The following is an 8,104-nucleotide window of genomic DNA, read 5'->3' on the forward strand; positions in this document are numbered from 1 at the left end:
AAATCTATTTAATGAGACAGTGTCCAGTATCCCTGACCTGTGAACTGCACATGAGCTTCTCAGCCCCTTCCCACGCATGGGACAGAATGACTGCAGTGGGCTGGCACTAGCTATTTGATTGTCCCAGGGGGCAGGCTCAGGGAGGCTCAGGGAGGTTGGAGGAGGCTGGAGTTGGGTGTTTCCCTTCCCCCAGGTCCCTTAGGCTCTGAGAAAACTCTAGCAGCTTCTGCTGTGGTTTAAATACTTTCTCCTGATGGCAAATCTTGCTGGGAACAGGACACTCTGGCACAACTCAAAATGGTTCCTCCTTTTCTCCACCACAGGAAGCATGAGGGGATTTTTCTGTAATATGGACTGGGGGAACCTGGTAGAGACCTCAGGAGGTGAAACTCACAAAAGGGCGGGGGCCCCCATGAGCAGGTCCCTGGAGTTTTTGACTCTCAGACTTGTCCACACTAAGGCTCCAACAGTTTGTCTAGTCCAGTTCAGGTTTCCTAAGCTGGTGCAGATTCCTGGGGAGGTAGATGCTTGTGGGTTTGGGCTCGGGTAAGTTGCAATTTTTCTGGAGTGTCCTGTCAGCCTCCCCAATTTGGGGGGGGAGAAGGCAGCATTTGCCCTGCTACTTCACTGTCTAATGCATCTAAGAATAGTTGTTGATTTTTCAGTTTGTTCAGCTCCTTACTTGTAGGACAGTGTGGCAAGTTTCTCACATAGCACACTGCAACTACCTAACAAAAGATGTACCAAATATTTAGGGGGGAAATTACAGATTTAATAAATATAATAAAACAAATAAATGGAAAGATATTCCAAGATAATGGATGAAAAGATTTGAACACTATGATAATTGAAATCTATAAATTCAATGCAATTCCAATTAAACTCCCCCTCAAAATTTTCAGGGAACTTAACAGGAAACTTGAATTCTTATGACAGAGGTTAATGGGCTAAAAGAGCCAGGAGGTAATATTAAGGAAGAATTATGTTGATAGGATTTGACTGACTAGGTATTAAGTCTTAATAAAAATGTATAGTAATTGATAGACAAATATGTCAATAAATCCAAGTAAAGAGTCTAGAAAATAAAGCTTTTATCAGAGTGGTAGCATTATATTGGGACACGTGATTATCCACCTGGCAAAGACATAATGAGATGCCCTTCTTCACATAATACACAAAAAATAGTATTGATTTATTAGAGACCTAATAAAAAGTATTTTATGTTCTCTGGAAAAAAATGATTTTGTAACTATGTCATAAAAATATAACTGCAAAGCACAAGTTTGATAAAAAAAAATTACCACATTAAAACTAGAATTGCAAGTACCACAAGGAAAGTAAAAAGGCAAACCACAAACTGGGTAAAAATCTGAGTATTTTTTAGAACAGTAAGAACTCATGGATATTGTTAATTTGATGAATAATAACCCATTGTCATTATTTAGTTTATTGCTCAAATTGCACCAGATGTTACAGTGAGCCCCACCAAGCTGGCTTCTGTGTCTTCAATGTGCTTCAGCATTGTGTGAGGCCAGGTTGCTCTCACTGGACAACAGTATTTAGAAATTTAGATTTTCTAAATACTCTGTGCTCTGTGTATCTATTTTATGCTGTACACATGAAACGGATACAAAATAATATTGAATGTAATCTGTAATTAAAAATAAATTTGAAAATAAAACTAAAATGGGGCAAAAATATGAACAGATATTTCTCTATGAAAAACATTAAATGGCCAATAAACAATAAAAAAACCTATTTTCATCTTATAGAACTGAAAGTCTGTTCAACTTATTTAACAAACAAACAAAAAATCCATTTTCCTCTCCCTGTGGCCCCTGCCAACCACCATTCTACTTTCTGTACCTATGGGTTTGACTGATCTAGGCATCTCATGTAGGTAGAATCATATATTTGTCCTACTTGACATGATTGAAATATAGCATTATTTAAATAATGATTTTCTCAAAATAGAGTAAAAGCAAAGACCTCCCCAATAAACCCTAGAGGAAACCAGTTTAAGGGTTTTTTTTATATTTGTGTTTTTATTTAATAACATATCCTTCCAGATTACACATAGAGGGATATATGGGACAGATAATTCTATTGGCTCTTATCTTCACACTAATGTTATAATTATAACTAACATTATGATTATCTGTTTGTCTGCCCACTCCCAGACTCTGCCCCTGACAATGGAGCTGGTGCCTTATTTCCCTTTTACTTCCAATGTCAATCACAGTAATTGACATGTACATACACTTACTTGTGTATTGAATAACTGCTCTGCTAAGGCTGGTTGTGTTTTGAAACAAACTTCAAATGACTGACTTGAAAAATTGTTTTTGAAATATATGACTTGTTGCAAATCACCAGTTTCAAGTCATCCTATTTAAAATTCTTTGTTGTCTCTACAGTAACTTAAACTATTCTCGAAGCTTCAGTGGCACAAGAATATTCCTCTTACCTGCAGAGACAGGCATTCATATAAATTCCCTTCCCCACAGTCTTATTTTGCTGCATCAAGCATTTAAAATGTTAAGTACTTTTCAGGCAGCTGTCACTGAAGAGATGTTATGGCCGTTGAAGTTGTGCCAGTTACCACATTACGACAGTCATAACTCAGGCAAAGCACAGACAAGAACGACTTCCTGGACAAAGGCTTATCATTCACTAACTGTTTTAAGGCAATTACTTCCTTTATTCTTCCAAGCCTGTCATTGCTCAGGATGCCAAGGAAAGAGAATTTACTATAATGGATCATAAATTCAAACTCAGGGGAAAATGTTAAACAAATGAGACAAAATGAAAAAAATTAAATTTTTTAACTAATTAAATACATCAGTAAAGATGAGCCCAAATGCAGTTTGTGCCTGAGATGCAGTAAGATGGACCAGTGTAAAGCCTCATACTTCGAACAGAGAAGACTTGAGCCTGTGTCCCTGGTCTGGCATGTGACCACGTACCATTCCCATAACTCTGCTAACACTTGTTTTCCTCAAATGAGGACATTAGCTACCACAGAAGATGTTAGAAGATTTAATGACAATGGGTAATATCAACATTTTTCATAGACTGTAACTTACTCTACAAAAAGGTTATATAGTTATTATGAGAATTTATCAAACAAATATCTGAAGACCAGGAAGAAGGGGTATCCTAGGGTGAAAGGATGTGGGTTGAACTCAGGTATATTTAGGAACATCAATGTCTATTATGACAAAGCACTTTCATCTCTAAAATCATTAGGAGGAAAAATACACTGGCATTTTCAGTGGTTCCCCTAAATTTAAAAATGCCCAAAAGATACCTCATTGGTATAACCCAGCTAGCATTCATAATTTCACCTGGGCTGTCAGCACCCCACTGCTGTGCAACCCTGCTGCAGGGCTTTAGTCGGCTCGTTTTCCCACTCCCCGTGGTGACCGCATCAAACCTTATGCATTCTCTTCAACGAAACCACACCCCACACACACACTCGCACACACAGAAAGCTCCCTCAGTCTCAGTGGACTGCCTCTCCCAACCTCACAGAGAAACTGGGAAGCCATCAAGAAGAGTTCTCAACTCCCCATCACCTACTTCAGACATATAACCTACCTACATCTGTACCCCATCCTCTCACTTCCTGTTAAATCCGGCTTCCTTCTTCCTAGTGAACATCAGATCCCTGCATATGTTCTTAGCCCATTTCCTGATAAACCATATCTTGTCAATTATCTCCTCTCTTCTATCTTCTAACTTGTCTCTGCCTGCTGCCCTGCTGGTCATTCAAATATGCCCAACTCTGTTTGCCACCTTATTTCCACCTTATTTCCACCTTTTTTTTTTTAAGATTTTATTTATTTATTTTTAGGGAGGGAAGGGAGGGAGGGGGAGAGAGAGAGAGAGAGAGAGAGAGAGAGATTCAATGTGCGGTTGCCGGGGGTTCTGGCCTGCAACCCAGGAATGTACCCTGGCTGGGAATCGAACCTGGGACACTTTGGTTCCCAGCCCGCGCTCAATCCACTGAGCTACGCCAGCCAGGGCTATTTCCACCTTTTAATTACAGCTCTATCTCTTCTCTACTTTTCTTGGCCACATTTCTGAAAAGAATTATGTATCTACATTCACTGTCTCAATTTCCTCATTTATCATTCACTCCACAGCCCACTGAAACCTTGCTTCTGCTCTCAATAGCTCACAAGACTACTGAGTGAAGGCAGCCAATGACCTCAGCTTACCTAGCCTCTCAGCAGCACTTTATGGTGTAACCCCTTTATACTCTTGTCTTTTCTGATATGTCCCACTCCTGAGTAACCTCTGTCCTCTCTGAAGAGTCATCTAGTTTAGCCTTCCCTGTTTTGCATTTAAAACTTGGAGTTTGTCAAGACTCAGTTCTGGGACTCCTTTTCTTCTTCATTATTTCTTCTACACAAAATCGATCACTCACCATCCATATCTTGACCACTTGGGAATATGCATCTCTACGTCCCATCTGTGTATCTGCCTTGACATGTCCACTTGGTTATCCACTGCAGGTTGGAATCTATGGAAACACACCCTGAGATAGAGCTGAGTGTAATATATTTTTAGAGATCTAACCTCTGAGGAGGGAAGCCTGATCTAAGGAAGAAGTCCAACTACATTCAAGTTCTGCTCCATCATCTCAGCAGAGGGCTCCAGAATAAGCACTGTCCATTAGTGTCCCACCTCCCCAATGCACCTGAATGTGTGAACAGTGGACAACTCTCTGCCAGCTGCCCTTCTCCCAGCTGGAAGCACATCCTCACTGAAGGGTAACCCTGGTAACGCATTCCCTCATCTACCACAATATCTCACAGATACTCTAAGCCCAGAACAAAAACAGGACTTGTCTGCCAAAAACTTGTTCCTTCCCCAGTGAGCATGCCCTCTGGAGTGACTATTGAAACAAGCTTGTAACTGGCCTCCCCACATCTTTCTCAGCCCAGCTCTAGTCCTCTCTTTATATTGAACCAGAAACAGTGACCTTGATAAAACACAAATCTATATCCCCCATTAGCTTGTATAGCCATTGCTTTTAAGATAAAGATAAAAAATCCTTTAGTGGAGGGAATATAGTCAATAATATTATAACAGGTGTTATATGGTGCCAGGTGTATACTATAGACATTGGGAAGAACACTATGTAAAGTATATGGTTGTCTAAACACTATGCTGTATACCTACAACTATTCTAAAATAATATTGAATGTAAACTACAATTGAAAAAAAACACTTTAAAAAATATATTTTATACTTTGGGACTTCTGTCCAAGATGGAGGCATAGGTAGACACACTGTGCCTCCTTGCACAACCAAGATAGGAACAACAACAATTTAGAAACAGAATAACAATGAGAACTGACAAAAAATGAATCTGAATGGAAGTCAGACAACCAAGAAGTTAAAATTGACACGTTCATCCAGACGGGTAGGAGGGGCAGAGTCAGGCAGCCAGGTGTGGGTCAAAGCACGGAGAGCAGAGAGCATTGGAACCGGGAGCATAAGACATCTGGGATGCGCAAGACTGCAGCAGGTGGACCCTGAGAGCACAAGCGGCAGCTGACAGACCCCGGCCAAGGGGTGGCAACCTGCAGACCCAGCGAGGCAGCGATTGTGAAACAAGGCACTGTGCGCAACCCAGGACCACAGTGCTGGGAAATAGAGCCTTAGGGCACTGATTGAAAACACCTGTGGGGGTTGAGGTGCAGAGAGAGACTCCCAGCCTCACAGGAGAGGTCCTTGGAAAGTCCCACGGGGTGCACAAGCCCACCCACATGGGAATTGGCACCAGTGGGGCCCAGTTTGCTTGGGGGAAGCAGAAGAAGGGTTTGAGGTCCGACAGAAAATGGATCAAGCGCCATTGTTCCCTCTCGAACCCCGCCCCCATGTACAATGTCACAACCCAGCAACTGGGGTGCCCCGCCCTGGTGAACACCTAGGGCTCTGCCCCTCACCTAACAGGCACAACCAGAACAAAGGGGGGAAAAAAGATCGCTCAAACAGAATTGAGAGCCCACAACCAGTGGGGCCAACTTTTAAGCCACCGAGAGATAGCCAACCTATCAGATGCACAGTTCAAAGCACTGGTGATCAGGATGCTCACAGAGTTGGTTGATTTTGGTCTCAAATTAAATGAAAAAATGAAGGCTGCAATAAGTGAAATGAAGAAAAATGCAAAGGGAACCAATAGTGATGGAAAGAAAACTGGGTTTCAAATCAATGGAATGGACCAGAAGGAAGAAAGAAACAACCAAACAGAAAAGAATGAAGAAATAAGAATTCAAAAAAAATGAGGAGAGGCTTAGGAACCTCCAGCACATCGTTAAGTGTTCCAAAATCCAAGTTATAGGAGTACCAGAAGGGGAAGAGGAAGAGCAACAAGTAGAAAACTCATTTGAACAAATAATAAAGGAGAACTTCCCCAATCTGGCAAAGGAAATAGACTTCCAGGAAGTCCAGGAAGCTCAGAGAGTCCCAAAGAAGTTGGACCCAAGAAGGAGCACACCAAGACACATCATAATTACATTAGCCAAGGTAAAAATGAAGAGAGAATCCTAGAAGCAGCAACAGATAAGAAGACAGTAACCTACAAAGGTGTTCCCATCAGACTGTCAGCTGATTTCTCAAAAGAGATCTTGCAGGCAAGAAGGGACTGGAAAGAAGTATTCCAAGTCATGAAAGGCAAGGACCTACATCCCAGATTGCTCTATCCAGCAAAGCTTTCATTTAGAATGGAAGGGCAGATAAAGTGCTTCTCAGATAAGGTCAAGTTAAAGGAGTTCATCATCACCAAGTCCTTATTATATGAAATGTTAAAGGGACTTATCTAAGAAAAAAAGATAAAAAAAACATGTATAGTAAAATGACAGCAAACTCACAATTATTAACTACCATACCTAAAACAAAAACAAAAACAAACTAAGCAAACAACAAGAACAGGAACAGAACCACAAAAATGGAGATCACATGGAGGGTTAGCAACAGGGAAGTGGGAGGAGGAGAGGGGGGAAAAGGTATAGAGAATAAGTAGCATAGATGGTAGGTAGAAAATAGACAGGGAGAGGGCAAGAATTGTTTGGGAAATGTAGAAACTGAAGAACTCATGACCCATGGACATGAACTAAAGGGGGGGAATGTATGTGGGAGAGGGTATACAGGGTAGAGGGGAGTGAAAGGGGAAATGGGACAACTGTAATAGCATAATCAATAAAACATATTAAAATATATATATTTTATTGGAGTCACAAGGTTCTGCACAATCTGGCCCCTACCTCCTACCAGTCAAGGTGCTAATGGGATGTCATGGGTCCTAGAAATACAACAAGGACTGTCCATAAAATATCCAGCCATGTAATATGAAAAATAGAGACATTTATTTAAAAATATACAAGAAACATTACACATAGGACAATGATTCCTCAGTCCCCTTCAAATTAGGCATTTTGGGATCTCACGGTTTTCCCAGTCATTATCAGCTGCCCCGTTGTATTTTCCTGAGTTTCACCAATGGTCTGAAATCTCTTCTCATTCAAAAGTGATTTTAATTTTGGGAAAAGCCAGAAGTCACAAGGCACCAAATCTGGGCTGTAGGGGGCCTGAGTCACCTGGGTGATTTGATGTTTCACCAAAAAATTCTGCACAGATGTGATGCATGAGCAGGTGTGTTGTGATGAGGCTGCCAATCACCATTTGCCCATAGCTTCGGCCTTCTGAATCATCCAAATAGTTTCCACAGAGAAATGTTCAAGCTTCATGCAAAATTTGATGCAGATTCATTGCTCTACTTGCTCAGTTATTTTGAATATGATGGCTACATGGTACACCTGCTGACTCAATGTCATCGACTGCTCCCACTGACTGGTGCAGTGAAGTCATCATTGTTCATGCATGCACATTCCAGTCCACTCTCCTTGGCAGCCAGGCTACATGGATCTCATTGAAACCTTTTTCATTATATTAACAATGATTGGCCCTGGCTGGCGTAGCTCAGTGGATTGAGCACTGGACTGTGAAGCAAAGGGTCACCAATTCGATTCCCAGTCAGGGCACGTGCCTGGATTGCAGGCCAGGTCCCTAGTAGGGGGGATGGGAGAGGCAA

This window comes from Phyllostomus discolor, chromosome 8 (genome assembly GCF_004126475.2).
Source record: "Phyllostomus discolor isolate MPI-MPIP mPhyDis1 chromosome 8, mPhyDis1.pri.v3, whole genome shotgun sequence".
Classification (NCBI taxonomy): Eukaryota; Metazoa; Chordata; class Mammalia; order Chiroptera; family Phyllostomidae; genus Phyllostomus; species Phyllostomus discolor.